Raw genomic sequence first — 23,758 nt, forward strand, 5'->3', positions numbered from 1 at the left:
GAAAAGACAAAAAAAAAAGAAAAAAATATAAAGAGATCAGTGATTGGCAGGAGTTGGAGAGAGGGAGGTGATCACTTAAAATAACAAAAGGGCCAGTTATTTTACCAGTAAAACAGGTTTATTCAGAAACAGAGAACAACAGCATTTAGAAACCTATACCTCTCATGAACCATATGTAAACCTGGTAAAGCAAAGGAGAGGAAGAATTTTATGGTGAAATTGCTATAAACAAGCCCACTGGAGGAAACTGTGATCATGATAGTGGATCACTATAGTGGCTTTTGTGACTTGATTTGAGATTTGACAGTGTCTTGTTGACTGAGGTGTTGATATGCAAGGATGCATTCTTCTTCCCGCTGGTGGCAGTAAATTATCATATTCCACCAGAGATGCAAGGCACGTTTCTTTCTGTTGAGATATGTATTGATGGAATGAACACGAGAGCTCCCCTGTCTGTCTTCCTAACCCCATTTTAGTGGGGGTTTCCCTTGATCAAGTTTAACAAGAGGCATGGATATGCAGAACACAGAGGATTTTTAAGGCACTGAAATTATTGCATGTGATAGTATAATGGTGGTTATCAGTCACTATATACAGATCAAAACTTATAGGATGTATCATGAGAGTGAACGCTGAGCATAATCTATGGATTTTGGCTCACTATGATGTGTCAATTGTGTATCAGTTTCCTTGACAGTAACACAAGTCCTACTCTGATGGAGGGAGAGTTTGTGTCTGTGTGAAGCAGAGAGGTAGATTTGTGGGAACTCTGCATTTTCCACAAAATTTCTGTGAACATGAAACTGTTAAAAACAATATAAAAATGTTATGTTCACAGCAATAATTGAAAAAAGCATTAAGTTGCACTTCATTAAAATAAATTACCTCTTCTCTGCAAACATCCTTAAGAAAATGAAAATACTAGCCACAGACTGAAAGCAATTGTTTGCAAAACATAGATCTGACAAAGGACCCATATACAAAATATAGAAAGAACAGTTAAAAGCAACAATAAGAAAACAAGTAATGCAATTTTGAAAAAATGGCTAGACATCTCACCAAAGAAGACATATAGATGAAAAATAAGTATATAAAAAGATTTGCAACATCTTATGTCATTAGGAAACTGCAAATAAAATGATCAGATACATGCATACTTTTTAGATTGGCTATATTAAAAATGCTAATATTACTGAAGATTGGTGAGGATTTAGAGATATTAGGACTCTCATTCATTTTAGTGGGAATACAACATAGTACAGGAGTTCCAGCTGTGAAGGAGCAGGTTAAGGATTTGACATTGTCTCTGGAGCAGCTCTTGTCCCTGCTGAGGCCCAGGTTCAATCTCCGGCCCAGTGCAGTGGCTTAAGGATCCAGTGTTGCTGCAGTTGTGGTGTACGTTGTAGCAGCAGCTTGCATTCCACTTCTGGTATAGGAAATACCATATGCCAAGGGTGCAGCTTGAAAAAAGAAGTGGTACCACCACTTTGAATATAGTTTGGCAATTTCTTACAAAGCTAAACTTAGAGTTACCATGTACTCCAGTCATGTGTTTCTAGGTATAACCCAAATAAGTTAAAAACCTTGGTCCCTACCAAAAAATATATGCTGTGTCCTTCAACATATTACTGAATAAACAAAAGGAGAAGCATCATACAGTAGAATATTATTCATTGGTAAAGAGAAATGAATTGAATTATCAAAACATGAAAATCATACAGAAACATTAAATGCATTTTGCAAAATGAAGAAAACTTATTTGAAAGTCTACATACAGTATAAATCCAACTATATTACCTAGGACAGAGAAAATTATCAGTGATTGTCAGGGCTTAGGAGGGAAGAAGAAAGAGGCATGTTTAAGAGGAACACAGGGGATATATAGGGAAGTAAATCAATTCCACATAATACTGTAAAGGTAGTCACATGTCATCATACTTTTGTCAAAACCCATAGAATGTGCCATAACAAGAGTAAATCCCAATGTAAAATATGAACTTTGGGAGACAGTGTGAAATTGTAAGTTCATCAATTATAAGATATTTCATATATATATTTATGTATATATATAATGCAAGATGTTTACAATAGAGGACATTGGGGTACTCATATGCCCCATTCACATTTCTATAGAATTAAATCTCTAAAAATACCAGAGTATTGGCTATATTTACAGTGAGACAGAGATAAACAGGAAGGTGCTCATAAATTAATTTAATTATGGGTAATATTTTAGTTTTTAGTGTTGGCAAGTTTCTAAGAACGTGTGATATTATTTAAGTAAGTGTAAAAATATATACAATGAATAGAAGACAGTAAAATAATTTGGACATGGGTCAATTCTACACATGAAATTCCATTGTAAAAAAAATTGGTTTCTCTTACCTCTGCCTTCATGTTTGCTTTCTCCAACTGTTGATGGACAGGAGTTCCAGATAAGTACATTCAAATTCTTTGGGGGGAAAAAAACTGACCTCTTCTTTCTCCTCACTGCTAACCAGGAGTGTTTTCATTTTATCCTTGACTCTGTCTCTTTTTTTAATTGTCTCTAGTTTATTTTTTAGGTTCCACATGTAAGTGATATCATACTTTAATAATATTTCTCTGTATGACATTTTGCATATCATAAAACTCTCCAAGTCCATTCTTCTTGTTGCAAATGGCAAAATTTCATTTTTATGGCTGAACAGTATTCCACAAAATTTATGTAAGTATGTGTGTTTGTGTGTGTGTATTCTTTATCCAGTCATCTGTTGATTGGTGCTTATATTGTTTCCATGTCTTGGCAATTGTAAATAATGCTGCTGTGAACACTGGGTATGCATGTATAATTAGTATTTTTGTTTTCTTCTATTATATACCTGGGGATGGAATTGGTGAATTATATGTTAATTCTATTTTTAGTATTTGAGGAACTGCTATACTACTTCCCATAGTGACTGAATCAATTTACATTACCACCAGTAGTGAGAAGTCTTACCTTTACTCCATATCTTCACCAACACTTGTGCTTTTGCTCTTTTAATGAAAGCCATTCTCATAGATGTGTAACATGTTGTCATGTTTTTGATTTGAATTTCTCTAAGAATAATGATGTTGAGTACTTTTACATGTGCTTGTGTCCAACTGTATGTCTTTGATAAATAAAAATCTATTCAGATCTTCTGCCTATTCTTATTGGTTGTTTTATATTGACTGTTTTATATTGGTTGTTTTATATTTATACATTTTGGATTTAAACCTTACCAGTCATAACATGTGCAATACCTTTCTCCCATTCATTAGGGTAGTGTTTTTTTGTTTTTGTTTGTGACTTCCTTTGCTGTGAAAAAGCACTTAAGTTTAAATAGGCCACAATTGTTTAATTTTGCTTTCATCATAAAGTTATTTTTATTTTTTCATTTTTCTTTAATTTCATCATATATATGATGAAATTAAATATATATATGTATGTATGTGTATATGTATGTATATGTGTGTGTGTGTGTGTGTGTGTGTACAGCTTGGTGACCCAGTTACACATACATGTATACATTATTTTTTCTCACATTATCCTGCTCCATCATAATTGACTAGACAGAGTTCCCAGTGCTATACAGCAGTATCCTATAGCTAATCCATCCTGAATGCAATATTCTGCATCTATTTACCCTAAACTTCCAGTCTCTCCTACTCCCTTTCCTTCCTCCTTGGCAACCACAAGACTATTCTCCGAGTCTATGATTTTCTTTTCTGTGGAAAATTTCATTTGTGCCATATATTAGATTCCAGATAAAAGTGATATCATATGGTATTTGTCTTTATCTTTCTGACGTAGTTCACTCAGGATGAGAGTCTCTAGTTCCATCCATGTTGCTGCAAATGGCATTATTTTGCTCTTTTTATGGCTGAGTAGTATTCCATTGGATATTGATGTCACATACTCCTGATCCAGTCTGCTGATGGATGTTTGGTTTGGGTTGTTTCCATGACTTGGCTATTGTGAATAGTGCTCCAATGAACATGAGGGTGCATGTGTCTTTTTTAAGGCAAGTTTTGTCTTGATATATGCCCAAGAGTGGGATTGCTGGGTCATATGGTAGTTCTATGTATAGTTTTCTAAGGTACCTCTGTAATGGTTGTACCAGCTTACATTCCCATCAACAGTGCAGAGGGTACCCTTTTCTCCACACCCCCACCAGCATTTGTTATTTGTGGACTTAATAATGATGGCCATTCTGACTGGTGTGAGGTGGTATCTCATGGTAGCTTTGATTTGCATTTCTCTAATAATCAGTAATGTTAAGCATTGTTTCAAATGCTTGTTGGCCATCAGGTGGGATTCAATCCAGGTTCACAAGGATTGTTCAACATATGTAAATCAATTAACCTCATATACCACATTAAAAAAAGACAAGTCAAAAATCACATGATCATCTCAATACATGCAGAAAAAAAGCATTTGACAAAGTCCAACATCCATTCATGATAAAAAAATCTTACCAAAGTGGTTATAGAGGGAATATTCCATAACATAATCAAAGCCATTTATGAGAAACCCAGAGCAAATATAACACGTAGTGGAGAAAAATTAAAAGCCTTCCCACTAAAATCTGGAACAAGACAAGGATGCCACTCTCACCACTGTTATTCAACATAGTACTGGAAGTCCTAGCCACAGCAATCAGAGAAACAAAAGAAATAAAAGGCATCCAAAGAGGAAGAAAAGTTAAAACTGTCTTTGTATGCAGATGACATGATACTATATATAAAAAACCCTAAAGTCTCCACCCAAAAGCTCCTTGAACTTATTAATATATTCAGCAAAGTATCAGAATATAAGATTAACATTCAGAAATCAGTCACATTTATGTATACTAACAATGAAATATTAGAAAAAGAATACAGAAATGCAATACCTTTTAAAATGCACCCCAAAAAGTCAAATACCTGGGAATACACCTGACCAAGGAGGTAAAGGATTTATATGCCAAGAACTGTAAAACATTAATCAAAGAAATTAAAGGAGATGTAAAGAAATGGAAAGTTACCCCATGTGCCTGGATTGGAAACATTAATATTGTAAAAATGGCCATACTACCCAAAGCAGTCTACAGATTCAATGCAATCCCTATCAAATTACCCATGACATTTTTCACAGGACTAGAACAAACAATCCAAACATTTTTATGGAGCAACAAAAGACCCAGAATTGCCAAAGAAATTCTGAAGAACAAAAACCAAGCATGAGGCATAACTCTCCCAGATTTCAGGCAATATTACAAAGCCTCAGTCATCAATGCAGTGTGGTACTGGTACCAAAAACAGACTGATGCTTTTATTTTTATTTGCTATTATTTGTTCCCTTAGGAGACAGAGTTAAAAATATTGCTGCAATTTCAGTATTCTGCCTCTGTTCTCTTCTAGACACAGATTCTGGTCTTACATTTAGGACATTAATTCATTTTGAGTTTCTTTCTGTATATAGTGTTAGAGAATGTACTACTTTCATTATTTTACATGTAGAAATCCAGTTTTCTCAGCACCACTTAGTGACGGATTCTATTTTTTCTATTATATATTCTTTCCTCCTTTGCCAAAGTTTAATTGACCCTAAGTATGTTGGTTTATTTCTCTGTTCTCTATTCTGTTCCACTGATTCATTTTTCTGTATTTGTTTTTTTTGTGTCAGTACCATACAGTTTTTTTTTCCTTTTTGGATTTTTTGGGCTGCACCCATGGCATATGGAAGTTCCCAGGCTAGGGGTCAAATAGAAGCTACAGCTGCAGGACTCTAACACAGGCAGAGCAATGTGGGATGTGAGCCACATCTGCAGCCTAAACCACAGCTCATGGCAATGCTGGATCATTTACCCACTGAGTGAGTACAGGGATAAAACCCATCTCCTTGTGTATACTAGTTGGTTTCATTTCCACTGAGCTATAATGGGAACTCCTGTAAAATATATCTTTGATTACTCAAGTTTTGTAGTATAATTTGAAATCAAGGAGAGCAGTACTTCCGACTTTGTTATTTTGTTCCTAATGTTGCTTCAGCAATTCAGCAGCCTCATGATTGCATATAAATTTTAGTATTATTTGTTCTAGTTTTTGAAAAATGTCATAAGTATTTGATAATGATCACATTCAATCTATTTATTGATTTGGATAGTATGGATATTTTAACAACATTAATTCCTCCAATTTAAGTCCACTATTATTGTGGTATTATTTGCAGTTTCTCCCTTTAAATCTGTTAACATCTGCATTATGTATTTAGGTGCTCCTATATTGGGTGTACATATTTTAATGTGTATAATATCTTCTTTTACAAATCCTTTATCATTATATAATTCCCTCCACTGAATTTTGTTTAGAATGTTTTAAATTCCATTTTGTCTAATATGAGTATTGCTGCCCCTGATTAAATCTGTTAATTTCAGTAGTATCAAATATAATTGTACAGATTTAACTTGAAATTCAACTTTTAAAAAATATCCACTGAAAATGATCATCTGAATATCCTTTTGCTATTGCAATTTCAAACATACTGTAAATTCTAAACGCCTCAACCAGAGATACCTTTACTAATCTATTAGAAATATTTTTCATTATCATCACTTTCTGGTACTCTCTGGTTTCCAGTTTAGGATAGTATAAGGAAAATATGTGGAATGAGAACAAACAATAGAATCAAACAGTTTTAGGGCACTTATCAGTATTGAAATTACTAAATGTATAATCTGTGCAAACAGCATACATTCTGTGAGTTTCAGTTTCTTTTTTCTATGAAATGCCATTTTAATAGAATTTTTATGAAAATTAAAACAATGAGTTATGTATTTATTTTTCTAAGCTTCCTCCCTATTCTTTTCCATGGCGATTGTACCAATTTACATTCCACCAGCAATTTAAGAGTGATCCCTTTTCTCTACACCCTCTCCAGCAATTTTTACATGTGGATACATTAATGCTGGCCATTCTGACTGGAATAAGTTGGTACCTCATAGTAGTTTTGATTTGCATTTCTCTAATACTCAGTGATGTTGAGCATTTTTTCATGTGCTTGTTGGCAATCTGTATATCTTCTTTGGAAAAATTTCTATCCAGCTTTGGCCAATTTTTCCATTGGATTATTGGCTTTTTTGCTGTTGAGTTGTATGAGTTTGTGTATTTTATTTCATTTTTATTTTTTTGTCTTTTTGCTATTTCTTTGGGCCGCTCCCGCGGCATATGGAGATTCCCAGGCTAGGGGTCCAATCGGAGCTGTAGCCACCAGCCTACGCCAGAGCTACAGGTACGCGGGATCTGAGCCACGTCTGCAACCACAGCTCACAGCAACGCCAGATCGTTAACCCACTGAGCAAGGGCAGGGACTGAACCCACAACCTCATGGTTCCTAGTCGGATTCGTTAACCACTGCGCCACAACGGGAACTCCTATTTTATTTTATTTTATTATTTTATTTTATTTATTTTATTTTTTGTCTTTTTGCTATTTCTTGGGCCGCTCCCGTGGCATATGGAAGTTCCCAGGCCATGGGTCGAATTGGAGCTGCAGCCAGCATCCTACACCAGAGCCACAGCAATGCTGGATTAGAGCCGCGTCTGCAAACTAAACCACAGCTCTCAGCAATGCCGGATCGTCAACCCACTGAGCAAGGGCAGGAACCGAACCTGCAACCTCATGGTTCCTAGTCGGATTCGTTAACCACTGTGCCACAACAGGAACTCCAACTTTGTATATTTTAGATATTAGGCCTTGTCAGTTACATCATTTGAAAGTACAGAAAATATTATTTTGTATAATTTCTCCCCATTCTGTAAGATCTTTTTTATGGTTTCCTTTGCTGTGCAAAACTCAGTTTTCTTATGTCCCATTGGTTTATTTTTGCTTTTATATCTGTTGTTTTGGGAGACTGACCTAAGAAAACATTTGTAAGGTTGATGGCATAGGATGTTTTGCCTATGTTCTATTCTAGGAGTTTGATGGTGTCTTGTCTTATGATTAAGACTTTAAGCCTTTTTATTTTCCTTTTTAGAGCCACACCCATGGCATATGGAAGTTCCTAGGCTAGGTGTTGAATTGCAGTTACATCTGCCAGCCACAGACACAGCAAAGAGGGATCCAAGCCATTCCTGGACCTACAACTACAGCTCATGGCAACACCAGATTCTAAACCCACTGAATGAGGCCAGGAATCAAGACTGCAACCTCATAGTTCCTAGTTGGATTTGTTTCCACTCTCTCATGATTGGAAGTCTTTGAGAAGGCATTTTCAGTTTATTTTGAGGCATGGTGTGACGATGCATTTCAGTTTAATTGATTTACATGCAGCAGTCCAGTTTTCCCAGCACTGATTTTTGAAAAAAGTGTCTTTTCCCCATTTTATATCCTTCCTCCTTTGCCAAAGATTAATTGACTCTAGGTGTCTTGGTTTAATTCTGGGTTCTCTATTCTGTTCAATTGGTCTGTATGTTTGTTTTGGTACCAGTACCACACTCTCTTGATGACTCTGGCTTTGTAATATTGCCTGAAGTCTGGGAGAGTTATGCCTCCTGCTTGGTTTTTGTTCCTCAGGATTGCTTTGGAAATTCTGGGCCTTTTGTGGTTCCATATAAATTTTTGGGTTGTTTGTTCTAGTTCTATGAAAAATATCATGGGTAATTTGATAGGCATAATGTTGATTCAGCAAATATTTTGGGTAGTATGGCCATTTTTATGATATTAATTTTTTCAATCCAGGATCATTTCCTTGAATTCTCTTTAATTTCCTTGATTAATTTTCATAGTTCTCAGCATATGAATCTTTCAAATCTTTGTTCTTGTTTATTCACAGATGTTTAATTTTGGGGAGGGGTGAAATTTTTAAATGGATTTTATTTTTGTATTCCTTTTCTAATGTTTCATTCTTAATATAGAGGTTTCTGAATGTTAATCTTGTACCCTGCTACTTTGATGAATTAGTTGATCAATTCAAGTATTTTTTGGGCTGAGTCATTAGGGTTTCTATATATTGTACCATTGCATCTGCATACAGAAAATTTTATCTCTTCTCTTCCAATTTGGATTACCTTTATTTCTTTTGTTTGTCTGATTGCTGTGGATAGGACTTCCACCTTATGACCCTGCAACAATCCCACTCTTGAGAATCTATCTGGGAAAAACGTTCCTTGAAAAAACACATGCACCTATATGTTCATTGTAGCATTTGAAACCATAGTAAAGCCATTACAACAACCTCAATTTCCATTGACAAATGAATGGATTAAGAAGATATGGTATATATACACAATGGAATACTGCTCAGCCATAGAAAAGAACAAAGTAATGACATTTGCAGCAACATGAATGGAACTAGAAACTCTAATACTAAGTGAAGTAATTCAGAAGGAGACAGAAAAATACCATATGACATCACTTATATCTGGAATCTAATATATGGAACAAATGAACCTTACACAGAAAAGAAATTCATGGAATTGGAGAACATACTTGTGGTCACCAAGGTGGAGAGGGAGGGATGGGGATGAACTGGGAATTTTGGGTCAATAAATGCAAACTAATTATTTTGGAATGGATAAGCAATTAGATCCTTCAATTTAGTGCTGGGAGCTATATCTAGTCACTTATGGAGGGTTATAATGTGAGAAAAAGGATATATATATATATATATATATATATATATATATATATATATATGCATGTGTGACTGGGTCACCTTTCTATACAGTAGAAAATTGTCAGTACACAGTATACCAGCTATGATGAAAACAAACATCATTTAAAAAAGTTATGACTTATGGAAGCAGGATAAAGATGAAATGGGAGTAAGACATGGTGTTCAACTTCTCCCAGAAAAATATAAAAAACACAAAAACCATGTATATGTTGAATGATTTGCACAGAACATCTCCTGAATGCTGGCAGAAGACATTAAACCTATAAAAATGGCAAAAAAACTCCACATAACTGGATAGAAGGAAAGGAAAAAAGAGAGAGAGGAGGAAAAAAAAGAACCATCATGGGACCAGCACTTCTGAGAGGGAGCAGTGAAAGGGGAAAGAATATGTACCCTCAGAAACCCCCTAATTGACAAGGAGATCAGCCTTACACTGGCACACCTCATCTTATGGGGATAACAGCCTACAAACACATTGTGGAAGAGAAAACAAGTATCCAATAAAAATCAGCCTTCACACCAAAAAAGTGAGCCCCCAAAACTACCCATAGTCATCATCACATATAAATAGCCCAAGACTACAGTAGTTTCTTTAATTTACCTAAACTGACAGAATAAGAAAAATATAAGCACAATAAAGAAGCTCAGGAACTATTCCCTGTTAAAAAAAAAAAAAAGGAAGATTTCCCTGAAGGAGCAAACAATAAAATAGTTCTCTGTTATCTAACAGAAACTGAGTTCAAAAATAGGAAAGTGAAAATTCTGAAGGAATTAAGAGTGGAAGAGTTCTGTATTGTACATCATGATCAAGTGGGATTTATCAAAGGGATGCAAGGATTCTTCAATATCCACAAATCGATCAGTTTGATACACTTCATTAACAATCTGAAGAATAAAAACCATATGTTCATCTCAATAGATGCAGAAAAATCCTATGACAAAATCCAACACCATTTCTGATATAAACCCTTTAGAAAGTGGGCACAGAGGGAACCTACATCAACATAATAAAGTCCATATATAACAAACCCAGAGCTAACCTCATTCTCAATGGTGAAAAGCTGAAAGAGTTCCTGCTGAGTTCAGGAAGAAAAGGATATCCACATTTGCAGCTACTATTCAACATAATTTTGGAAGTCCTAGACACAGCACTCAATCAAAGAAGAAAGAGAAATAAGTGGAATCCAAAATGGAAAAGAAGAAATGAAACTATCACTATTTGCAGATGATATGAAACCATACCTAGAAAACCCTAATGACACTATTAGAAAACTGTTAGAGCTCATCCATGAATTTGGCAAAGTCTCAGGATACAAAATTAATGCAAAGGAATTGACTACATTTCTGTATACTAACAACAAAAGATCAGAAAGAGAAATTAGGGAAATAATCCCATTTACCATTGCATCCAAAATAATAAAATACTTAAGAATAAACATACCTAAAGAGACAAAAGACATTTACTCTGAAAACTATAAGAATCTGGTAAAAGAAATCAAAGATGACACAAACAGATGGAAAGACATACCATGCTCTTGGAATGGAAGAGTAAATATTATCAAAATGACAATATTACCCAAGGCAATCTACAGATTTGATGCAATCCCTATCAAGTACCAATGATATTTTTCAGAGAATTAGAACTAAACACCTTACAGTGTGTTTGGTAGCACTAAAGAGCAGAATAGCCAAAGCCATCCTGAGAAGGAAAAATGGAGCTGGAGCAATCAGGCTCCTTGGCTTTAGATTATACTACAAAGCTACACTCATCAAAACTGTATGGTACTGGCAAAGAGACAGAAATACAGATAACTGCAACAGAATATAAAGCCCAGACTTAAACCCACACACCTAGAGTCAACTAATTTATGACAAAGGAGGCAAGAATATACAATAGAGAAAAAAACAGCCCCTTCAATAATTGGTGCTTGGAAAACTGGACAGCTACATGTAAAAGAATGAAATTAGAACACTTCCTAATACCATACACAAAAATAAATTCAAAATGGATTAAAGACCTAGACATAAGACAAGATACTATAAAACATTTAGAGGAAAACATAGGCCACACTACAACATAAATCACAGCAACATCTTCTCATATCCACCTCCTAGAATAATGATGATTAAAACAAAAATAAACAAATGGGACTTAATTAAACCTAAAATTTCCTGAACTGCAAAGGAAACCCTAAACAAAATGAAAAGACAAACATCAGAATGGGAAAATTATTTGCAAATGAAGAAACTGACAAGGGATTAATCTCCAAAATTTATAAACACATCCTGCAACTCAATACCAAAAAAGAAACAAACACATCAAAAAATGGGCAGAAGATCTAAACATACAATTCTCCAGAAAAGCCATAAAGATGGCCAAAAAACACAGTAAAAGATCTTCAACATCACTCATTATTAGAGAAATGAAAATCAAACCCACTTAGAAGTACTACCTTACACCAGCCATAATGGCCGTCATCAAAAAGTCTGCAGACAATAAATGCTGGAGAGGGTATGGAGAAAAGGGAACACTATTACAGGGATAGTGGTAATATAAATTGGTGCAACCATGTGTAAAACAGTATAGATATTCCTCAAAACATAAAAAAATAGAATTAATGTTTGATCCAGCAATCCCACTCCTGGGTATCTATACAGAGAAAACCATAACTTGAAAAAAATACATGTACTTCAACGTTCATTGCAGAACTATATACAATTGCCAAGACATGGAAACAACCTAAATGACCATTGAAAGAAGAGTCAATATAGAAGATGTGTACATATACACAATGGAATATTAATCAGCCATCAAAATTAAAGAAATAATGGCATTTGTAGCAACATGGATGGACCTACAAATTATTATGCTAGTTAAAGTCAATCAGACATTGAACCTATTACTTACATGTGGAATCTAAAAATGTGACACATTAAACTTCTTTTCAAATAGAAATTGACACAAAGACTATGAAAAACATATGGTTTACAAGGAGATAATTTAGGTGGTGGGAAGATAGGCTGGGGGTTTGGGATGGAAATGCGACAATGGGGCTTTGATGATCATTGTAGAGCTCTAAATGAAATAAAATTCATCGAGTAATTTGAAAATGATTGGTCATCAACTGAGTGATTTCCATGAAGATTCAGGTTATATCCATGGTCTTGCTCAGTGGATAAAGGATCTGGCTTTGCTGTAGCTGTGGTATAGGTTACAGACTCTGTTCAGATCCTATGTTGCTGTGGTTGTGTTTTAGGCTGGCAGCTATGCCCCTGATTCAACCCCTAGCCTGGGAACTTCCGTATGCTGAAAGGGCTCCTCTAAATAGGTTAGAAGTAAGAAGATTTAGGATGTAGAGAATCATGATGGAAAGTAATCACTTAAATAAGCTAGTATGCAGACCTAAAAGGGGGGGGGGCAGCTACTGGTAAAAGTGACAATGAACATGGGGGAAAGCAAAAGGATATATATGAGGATATAAAAATGACTATCAAAATCATAAAATGTGGGGAAGGTAAGAAAATCTAAATTCTTTTTTTTATGAATATGTTTTAGCCTATATGACTGTCAGACTAAAGCAAGCAGATACATGAAGAAGTTCTGCACTTGCAAAACAGGGCAACCACAAAACAAAAACCAAACAGTATATTCACAAATACTCAAAAGAAGAGGATACAAATATAAAAGAAAATGAAGTCATCCAAGCAAAAAAAGGAAAAGAACAAAGAATAAACAAGGGCTAGGAGAGAACTAGGCAAGCGATGCCTGCCTGAGCGAAGCCACATTGGGGCTGAGGTTTCTTCCCTGAGCCGATTCCCTTTGCACACTGCAGCTCCTAGAAGCGAGTTTGGTGCCGTTTCGGAGATAGGCCCTAGGTGGGTCCCTGTTAGGTGGCTATGGGTGGGTTGCTAGGGCCAGTGCAAACAAGGCTTCTTCAGGCCAAATCAGCCTTCTCCGCGAAGGAGAACACGTTTGGAGTTGGTTTCAAGCTGCGGAGACCAGCAGCCAAGCAGCAGGGCCCACCGAGCCAGAGGCAGCCCAGAGCCTCCTTGGCCCTATGGGGAGCCTAGGGCTAGGTGAGAACTAGGCCAGCGCTGCGTGCCTCTGCAAAGACCCACTGGGGCTGAGGTTTGTTCCCCGAGCCCAGTTTCCCTTTGCAGAATGCAGCTCCTAGAAGCGAGTTTGGTGCCGTTTCGGAGATAGGCCCTAGGTGGGTCCCTAGCTGGCTATGGGTGGGTTGCTAGGGCCAGTGCAAACAAGGCTTCTTCAGGCCAAATCAGCCTTCTCTGCGAAGGAGAACACGTTTGGAGTTGGTTTCAAGCTGCGGAGAGCAGCAGCCAAGCAGCAGGGCCCACGGAGCCAGAGGCAGCCCAGAGCCTCCTTGGCCCTATGGGGAGCATAGGGCTAGGTGAGAACTAGGCCAGCGCTGCGTGCCTGAGCAAAGCCGCATTGGGGCTGAGGTTTGTTCCCTGAGCCCAGTTTCCCTTTGCAGAATGCAGCTCCTAGAAGCGAGTTTGGTGCCGTTTCGGAGATAGGCGCTAGGTGGGTCCTTCCTAGCTAGCTATGGGTGGGGTGATAGGGACAGTGCAAACAAGGCTTCGTCAGGCCAAATCAGCCTTCTCCGCGAAGGAGAACACGTTTGGAGTTGGTTTCAAGCTGCGGAGACCAGCAGCCAAGCAGCAGGGCCCACGGAGCCAGAGGCAGCCCAGAGCCTCCTTGGCCCTAAGGGGAGCCTAGGGCTAGGTGAGAACTAGGCCAGCGCTGCGTGCCTGAGCAAAGCCGCATTGGGGCTGAGGTTTGTTCCCCGAGCCCAGTTTCCCTTTGCAGAATGCAGCTCCTAGAAACGAGTTTTCTGCCATTTCAGAGATAGGCCCTAGGTGGCTCCCTCCCTAGCTGGGTATAGGTGTACTGCTAGGGCTTGTGAATACTAGCGTTTTTCATGCGAAATCAGCCTTCTCCGCAAAGGAGAACACGTTTGGAGTTGGTTTCAAGCTGAGGAGACCAGCAGCCAAACAGCAGGGCCCACGGAGCCAGAGGCAGCCCAGAGCCTCCCTGGCCTTATGGGGAGCATAGGGCTAGGTGAGAACTAGGCAAGCGCTGCGTGCCTGAGCACAGCCGCATTGTGGCTCAGGTTTGTCCCCCGAGCCCAGTTTCCCTTGCAGAATGCAGCTCCTAGAAGTGAGTTTCATGCCGTTTCGGAGATGGGCCCTAGGTGGGTCCCTCCATGGCTGGCTATGGGTGGGTTGCTACAGCCAGGGCAAACAAGGCTTCTTCAAGCCAAATCAGCCTTCTGCGTGAAGGAGAACACGGGTGGAGTTGGTTTCAAATTGCGGAGACCAGCAGCCAAGCAGCAGGGCCCACAGAGCCAGAGGCAGCCCAGAGCCTCCTTGGCCCTATGGGGAGCCTAGGGCTAGGTGAGAACTAGGCCAGCGCTGCGTGCCTGAGCAAAGCCGCATTGGGGCTGAGGTTTGTTCCCCGAGCCCAGTTTCCCTTTGCAGAATGCAGCTCCTAGAACAGAATTTTCTGCTGTTTCAGAGATAGGCCCTAGGTGGGTCCCTCCCTAGCTGGCTATGGGTGGGTTGCTAGGGCCAGTGCAAAAAAGGTTTCCTCAGGCCAAATCAGACTTCTGCGTGAAGGAGAACACGTTTGGAGTTGGTTTCAAGCTGCGAAGACCAGCAGCCAAGCAACAGGGCCCACGGAGCCAGAGGAAGCCCAGAGCCTCCATGGCCCTATGGGGAGCCTAGGGCTAGGTGAGAACTAGGCCAGCGCTGCGTGCCTGAGCAAAGCCGCATTGGGCTGAGGTTTGTTCCCCAAGCCAGTTTCCCTTTGCAGAATGCAGCTCCTAGAAGCGAGTTTGGTGCCGTTTCGGAGATAGGCCCTAGGTGGCTCCCTGCTAGCTGGGTATAGGTGTACTGCTAGGGCTTGTGAATACTAGCGTTTTTCATGCGAAATCAGCTGTCTCCACAAAGGAGAACACGTTTGGAGTTGGTTTCAAGCTGCGGAGACCAGCAGCCAAGCAGCAGGGCCCACGGAGCCAAAGGCAGCCCAAAGCCTCCTTGGCCCTATGGGGAGCATAGGGCTAGGTGAGAACTAGGCCAGCGCTGCGTGCCTGAGCAAAGACGCATTGGGGCTGAGGTTTGTTCCCCGAGCCCAGTTTCCCTTTGCAGAATGCAGCTCCTAGAAGCGAGTTTGGTGCCGTTTCGGAGATAGGCCCTAGGTGGGTCCCTCCCTAGCTGGCTATGGGTGGGTTGCTAGGGCCAGTGCAAACAAGGCTTCTTCAGGCCAAATCAGCCTTCTCCGCGAAGGAGAACACGTTTGGAGTTGGTTTCAAGCTGCAGAGACCAGCAGCCAAGCAGCAGGGCCCACGGAGCCAGAGGCAGCCCAGAGCCTCCTTGGCCCTATGGGGAGCCTAGGGCTAAGTGAGAAGTAGGCCCGCCTTGCGTGCCTGAACAAAGTCGCATTGGGCTGAGGTTTGTTCCCCGAGCCCAGTTTCCCTTTGCAGAATGCAGCTCCTAGAACCGAGTTTTCTGCCGTTTCAGAGATAGGCCCTAGGTGGCTCCCTCCCTAGCTGGGTATAGGTGTATTGCTAGGGCTTGTGAATACTAGCGTTTTTCATGCGAAATCAGCCTTCTCCGCGAAGGAGAACACATTTGGAGTTGGTTTCAAGCTGCGGAGACCAGCAGCCAAGCAGCAGGGCCCACGGAGCCAGAGGCAGCCCAGAGCCTCCTTGGCCCTATGGGGAGCCTAGGGCTAGGTGAGAACTAGGCAAGCACTGCGTGCCTGAGCAAAGCCGCATTGGGGCTGAGGTTTGTTCCCCGAGCCCAGTTTCCCTTTGCAGAATGCAGCTGCTAGAAGCGAGTTTGGTGCCGTTTCGGAGATAGGCCCTAGGTGGTTCCCTGCTAGCTGGGTATGTGTAGGTTTTAGGGAACTTGAACACTAGCGTTTTTCATGCGAAATCAGCCTTCTCCGCAAAGGAGAACACGTTTGGAGTTGGTTTCAAGCTGCGGAGACCAGCAGCCAAGCAGCAGGGCCCACGGAGCCAGAGGCAGCCCAGAGCCTCCTTGGCCCTATGGGGAGCCTAGGGCTAGGTGAGAACTAGGCAAGCACTGCGTGCCTGAGCAAAGCCGCATTGGGGCTGAGGTTTGTTCCCCCAGCCCAGTTTCCATTTGTAGAATGCAGCTCCTAGAAGCTAGGACCTAGGTGGCTCCCTCCTAGCTGGGTATAGGTGTACTGCTAGGGCTTGTGAATACTAGCGTTTTTCATGCGAAATCAGCCGTCTCCGCAAAGGAGAAGACGTTTGGAGTTGGTTTCAAGCTGCGGAGACCAGCAGCCAAGCAGCAGGGCCCACGGAGCCAGAGGCAGCCCAGAGCCTCCTTGGCCCTATGGGGAGCATAGGGCTAGGTGAGAACTAGGCCAGCGCTGCGTGCCTTACCAAAGTCGCATTGGGGCTGAGGTTTGTCCTCCGAGCCCAGTTTCCCTTTGCAGAATGCTGCTCCTAGAAGCGAGTTTGGTGCCGTTTGGGAGATAGGCCCCAGGTGGGTCCCTCCATAGATGGCTCTGGGAGGGTTGCTAGGGCCAGTGCAAACAAGGCTTCTTCGGGCCAAATCAGCCTTCTGCGCGAAGGAGAACACGTTTGTAGTTGGTTTCAAGCTGCGGAGACCAGCAGCCAAGCAGCAGGGCCCACGGAGCCAGAGGCAGCCCAGAGCCTCCTTGGCTATATGGGGAGCCTAGGGCTAGGTGAGAACGAGGCCAGCGCTGCGAGCCTGAGCAAAGCCGCATTGGGGCTGAGGTTTGTTCCTCCACCCCAGTTTCCCTTTGTAGAATGCAGCTCCTAGAAGCTAGGACCTAGGTGGCTCCCTCCCTAGCTGGGTATAGGTGTACTTCTAGGGATTGTGAATACTAGCGTTTTTCATGCGAAATCAGCCGACTCCGCAAAGGAGAAGACGCTTGGAGTTGGTTTCAAGCTGCGGAGACCAGCAGCCAAACAGCAGGGCCCACGGAGCCACAGGCAGCCCAGATCCTCCTTGGCCCTATGGGGAGCCTAGTGCTAGGTGCGAACTAGGCCAGCGCTGCGTGCCTGAGCAAAGCCGCATGGGGGCTGAGGTTTGTTCCCCGAGCCAGTTTCCCTTTGCAGAATGCAGCTCCTTGAAGTGAGTTTTGTGCCGTTACGGAGATTGAACCTAGGCGGGTCCCTGCTAGCTGAGAATGGGTAATTGCTTGGCACGTGAATACTAGCATTTTCATGTGAAATCAGCATTCTGCGCGAAGGAGAACACGTTTGGAGTTGGGTTCAAGCTGCGGAGACCAGCAGCCAAGCAGCAGGGCCCACGGAACCAGAGGCAGCCCAGAGCCTCCTTGGTCCTATGGGGAGCCTAGGGCTAGGTGAGAACTAGGCCAGAGCTGCGTGCCTGAGCAAAGCCGCATTGGGGCTGAGGTTTGTCCCCCGAGCCCAGTCTCCCTTTGCAGAATGCAGCTCCTAGAGGCGAGTTTGGTGCGGTTTCGGAGATAGGCCCTAGGTGGGTCCATCCCTAGCTGGCTATGGGTGGGTTGCTAGAGCCAGTGCAAACAAGGCTTCTTCAGGCGAAATCAGCCTTCTGCACGAAGGAGAACACATTTGGAGTTGGTTTCAAGCTGTGGAGAGCAGCAGCCAAGCAGCAGGGCCCACGGAGCCAGAGGCAGCCCAGATCCTCCTTGGCCCTATGGGGAGCATAGGGGTAGGTGAGAACTAGGCCAGCGCTGCGTGCCTCTGCAAAGACGCATTGGGGCTGAGGTTTGTTCCCCGAGCCCAGTTTCCCTTTGCAGAATGCAGCTCCTAGAAGCGAGTTTGGTGCCGTTTCAGAGATAGGCCCTAGGTGGATCCCTGCTAGCTGGGTATAGGTGTATTGCTAGGGCCTTTGAATACTAGCGTTTTTCATGCGAAATCAGCCTTCTCCGCGAAGGAGAACACGTTTGGAGTTGGTTTCAAGCTGCGGAGACCAGCAGCCAAGCAGCAGGGCCCACAGAGCCAGAGGCAGCCCAGAGCCTCCTTGGCCCTATGGGGAGCCTAGGGCTAGGTGAGAACTAGGCCAGCGCTGCGTGCCTGAGCAAAGCCGCATTGGGCTGAGGTTTGTCCATCGAGCCCAGTCTCCCTTTGCAGAATGCAGCTCCTAGAAGCGAGTTTGGTGCCGTTTCGGAGATAGGCCCTAGGTGGGTCCCTCCCTAGCTGGCTATGGGTGGGTTGCTAGGGCCAGTGCAAACAAGGCTTCTTCAGGCCAAATCAGCCTTCTGCGCGAAGGAGAACACGTTTGGAGTGGTTTCAAGCTGCAAGACCAGCAGCCAAGCAGCAGGGCCCACGGAGCCAGAGGCAGCCCAGAGCCTCCTTGGTTATGGGGAGCCTAGGGCTAGGTGAGAACGAGGCCAGCGCTGCGAGCCTGAGCAAAGCCGCATTGGGGCTGAGGTTTGTTCCTCCACCCCAGTTTGCCTTTGCGGAATGCAGCTCCTAGAAGCTAGGACCTAGGTGGCTCCCTCCTAGCTGGGTATAGGTGTACTGCTAGGGCTTGTGAATACTAGCGTTTTTCATGCGAAATCAGCCGTCTCCGCAAAGGAGAAGACGTTTGGAGTTGGTTTCAAGCTGCGGAGACCAGCAGCCAAGCAGCAGGGCCCAAGGAGACAAAGGCAGCCCAGATCCTCCTTGGCCCTATGGGGAGCATAGGGCTAGGTGAGAATAGGCGAGCTCTTCGTTCCTGAGCAAAGCGGTATTGGGGCTGAGGTTTGTTCCCCGAGCACAGTTTCCCTTCGCAGAATGCAGCTCCTAGAAGCGAGATTTGTGCCGTTTCGGAGATAGGCCCTAGGTGGGTTCCTAGTGGCTAGGTGGGTTGTAGGGCCTGTGCAAACAGCGTTTTCATGCGAAAACAGCTCTCTGAAGGGAAACTTTGGAGTTGGTTTCAGGCTGCGGAGACCAGCAGCCAAGCAGCAGGGCCCACGGAGAAAGAGGCAGCCCAGAACCCCTTGGCATCAGGAGTGGGCTAGGTGAGAACTAGGAAGCGCTGCGTTCCTGAGCAAAAGCATTGGGTGAGGTTTCCCCGAGCAGTTTCCTTAGAATGAGCTTCAGAAGCGAGATTTTTGCCGTTTCGAGATAGGCCTAGGTGGGTCCCTCCCTGCTGGCAGGGGGGGTGTAGGGCCTGTGCAACAGCTTTTCAGGCCAACAGCCTTCCCCGAAGGAAGTTTGGATTGGTTTCAGCTCGGGCCACCGCAAAGCCCCAGGCACGGAGCAGAGGCAGCCCAGAGCCTCCTTGGCCCTATGGAGCATGGGCTAGGGCGAAAAGGCAAGCGCTGCTCCTGAGGAAAGCATTGGGCTGAGTTGTTCCCCGGCAATTTCCTTAGCAGAATGCAGCTCCCAGAAGCAGATTTGTGCGTTCTGAGATAGGCCTAGGGGGGTCCCTCCCTAGCTGGCAGGGTGGGTTGCTAGGGCCTGTGCAACAAGGCTTTTCAGGCATCCACTTCGCCCCGAAGAGAGACTTTGGTGTTTAGTTCATCGGACCAACACAACCCGGCACAGGAAGAGAAGCAGCCCAGAGCCTCCTGGACCGGGGAGCACAGGGCTGGTGAGAAAACGGCAAGCCTGCTGTCCTGAGCAAACAGCATTGGGGCTTAGGTTGTTCCCCGAGCCATTCCAGAGTGCAGCTCCTAGGCGAGATTTTGCCGTTTTAGATAGGCCTTGTGGGTCCCCTTCTAGTGGAGTGGGGGTATGGGCCTGTGCACAAGGCCTTCAGGCCAACGCCTTCTCCGCGAAGGAGAAGACTTTGGAGTTGGTTTCAAGCTGCGGAACCAGCAGCCAAAGCCAGGGCACCGGAGCAGGGAGCGCCAGAGCCTCTTGGCCTATAGACAGGGTAGGGACGAAAATGGCAAGCTGCCTTCCTGAGCAAAAGCATTGGGGCTGAGGTTGTTCCCCGAGCGTTCCTTTCCAGAATGCAGCTCTCAGAAGCAGATTTGTGCGTTGTGAGATGGCCCTAGGTGGGTCCTCCCATTGGCTAGGGTGGGGTGCTGGGGCTGTGCACAAGGCCTTTTCAGGCAACGCCTTCTCCCGAAGGAGAGAACGTTTGGAGTTGGTTTCAAGCTCCTGCAGACCAGCAGCAAAGCCAGCACACGGGCAGAGGCAGCCCAGAGCCCCTTGGCCCTAGGGGGAGGCTAGGGGAGAAAATGGCAGACGGCTGCGTGCCTGAGCAAAAACAGCATTGGGGCTGAGGTTGTTCCCGAGCAGTTTCCTTTCCGGAATGCAGCTCCCAGAAGCTCGTTTTGTGCCGTTTCTGAGATGGGCCTGAGGTGGGTCCCTCCCTAGCTGGCCAAGGGTGGGGTGCTGGGGCCTGTGCCCACAAGGCCTTTTCAGGCCCAATCCGCCTTATTCCTGAAGGAGCGCACGTTTGGAGTTGCTTTCATCCTCTGGCGACCACCAGCAAAGCACCAGTGCACGCACATCAGGAGGCAGCCCAGCCCGTCCTTTGCCCTTTTGAGAGCATAGGAGTATATGTGCAACAGGCCAACGTTGCTGGCCTCAGCAAACTTGTCATGGGTCTGTGGTTTCTTCCCCGTGGATAGTTTAACTGTGCAGATTGCAGTTCCCAGAACATCCTTTTGGGGCTTTCATTGATGGGCCCTATGTGCTTATGTTCCTAGCTCGCCGATGGTGGATTGTAGGGGCAAATGAAAACAATCCTTTTCCATGCCAAACCTGACTTGGTCTCTAAGGAGAACACGTTGGGAGTGGGTTTCCAGCTAAGGATTTCTGCAGCAACCCACCTCGGCCTAGGGAGCTACAGGCCGCCCAGCCCCTCCTTTCCCCCATGGAGAGCAGAGGGTTAGTTGAGAATCAGACAAGTGTTGCTTGCCTTAGCAATCATGCCTTGGGGCTGTGGTTCCTTCCCTGAGGAGTGTTTCCCTCTGTGGAAGGCAGCTCCCAGAACCTGGGTTAATTAATATAATCAATCCCTAAATTGGACACATGATCGCCTCCCACCACCACTACTGGCAAATAAATTAAGAGATAATGGATGGGTAGCTCCTGTGTTTACTTATGAGGCTAATGATAAAAAGAAAGTTTATTTTCATCCCCAACTTTGGAAAGCTATATCAGTCTTACATACAGTTATATTACATATGCCATAGAAAAATACAACTGATATAGCTCAGTCTTGTGTACAAAGTGTACAAAGTCCTTATGCTTTTTTATTTGCATATTATTTTGCTGATGTTATAATTACCATAGAAAATAACTTGTATAACCTAAAATGTTATAATTGCACTTTAACTAATTGCTTAACAAAAGATAATGGTAATATTAAGATTATGTTGATTGTAAGACAGCCTCCTTATGTTATGATTCCAGTAAATATTACTGGTGATTGGTACAATAATCAAGGTACAAAATATTACAGCTTTTAAATAATCAATTATCCAGATCTAAAAGATTTATTGCTGCACTTATATTGGGGATTTTTGCATTAATCTCTGTTATAGCTTCATTGACAATGTCGGCTATAGCTCTTACTAAAGAAGTACATACATCCACCTTTGCAGACCAATTGTCAAAGAATGTTACTTTAGCTTTAACCACCTAGGAAATTATTGATAGAATATTAAATGATAAAGTGGATGCTTTGGAAGAAGCAGTTTTGGCTATAGGACAGGAGTTATTAACACTTAAAATAAAATTAGCCTTGCGGTGCCATTCAGATTTTAAATGGATATGAGTTACTCCATTACAAGTTAATCACTCTATTCATACCTGGAATAAAATTAAAAATCATCTTGAAGGAGTTTGGAATCATTCTGATCTCTCTTTGGATATTACTAAATTACATCAAGAAATTTTTGCTATGAGTAAGGGAGAAAAGGCTTTTAGTGCTCCAGATTTATCCTCTCAATTGTATTCAGGATTTAAAGGACTAATTAACCATTCTTCCTGGGTAACATTTATTTATTATATAGACGTCTCTTTAGTAGTCTTATTAATTGTTCTTCTTCTTCTTCCAGTCATCTTCAGACTTTTAAAACAGTCTATCACTAAGGTTTCTACTGAACTTCATGCCTTCATTCTAAAAAATAAAAAAGGGGGAGATGTTGGGAGCCATAGGCTGCTCCAGTAAAGAAAACAAAGCCACAGTCAGCACTTGCATGAGGCTTGTCTGGTTAGCAGAGCTACAGACAAGCTGAAGAAAGAAGAAGGATTGCAGAGAAATTCCTTGAAAAACATCAGTTTCCTGGAAAATAAAAATGATATCCCCTAAAAAATATGTTAATCTATTTTTTCCTGTGTTTATCCTTCTTTTTCTATCTTTAATTCACAGCTTTCTTACAGCTACAGATTTGCCCTGGGTACATAAACACCTGAACCAAAACAGAGTGAAGTCATTTAAACAATGTAATTGAAAAAGCCTTTGTTTTGGAGTAACAATTTTATGGCACATATTTTGTAAGAGTATACAGGGGAAACTTATGATTTCAGTCCCTTCACATGAAAAGAAGTTTGGGGCTGGGATAAGTGTTGTATGGCCTACAAATTGCTATATTTTACAACAGATATATTTTTTATTAAATAACAGTGTCACCTGTAACTTTCATCCCTCGTGGGAGCACTTGATAATTTTTGGGTATAATACTCCTTTCTATTGAAACTGGTGGTTTGGAGCTTACGTAAGTCAGGACAATAGGTTAAATGCTTAGCTTGCTGGTGCCAAATAAACTGCAGCCTCAAGAATGTCATGAGCCTAAGGCTTTCATGCGTTTTTGTTAACTACATACGCTTTTAGTTAAAGAATGTTAGGTATCATAGTTTATTACTTATTAAAGCTTTTTTCTTAATATAGAATAGAATAGCTACTGTTATTGACCTTTTAAGAAAAATACAGTGTGAAACTTTGTTTGTAATCTTGAAGAAAAATCTAAAGTTGAAAGGAACATGTTTTAACTAACCTTTTTTTGTATCTCAGGTGGAGGGAACAGAAAGGGCTTTAAGTCAAATGTTAATGTCAAATCTTACACAAAACTTGATTGTGAAATGATATAAAAGCTGATGCTTTTCATTTAATAAATTGGGTCATCTGCAGCATGCAGCTGAGGAG

Source organism: Phacochoerus africanus, chromosome 3, assembly GCF_016906955.1.
Source record: "Phacochoerus africanus isolate WHEZ1 chromosome 3, ROS_Pafr_v1, whole genome shotgun sequence".
NCBI lineage: Eukaryota > Metazoa > Chordata > Mammalia > Artiodactyla > Suidae > Phacochoerus > Phacochoerus africanus.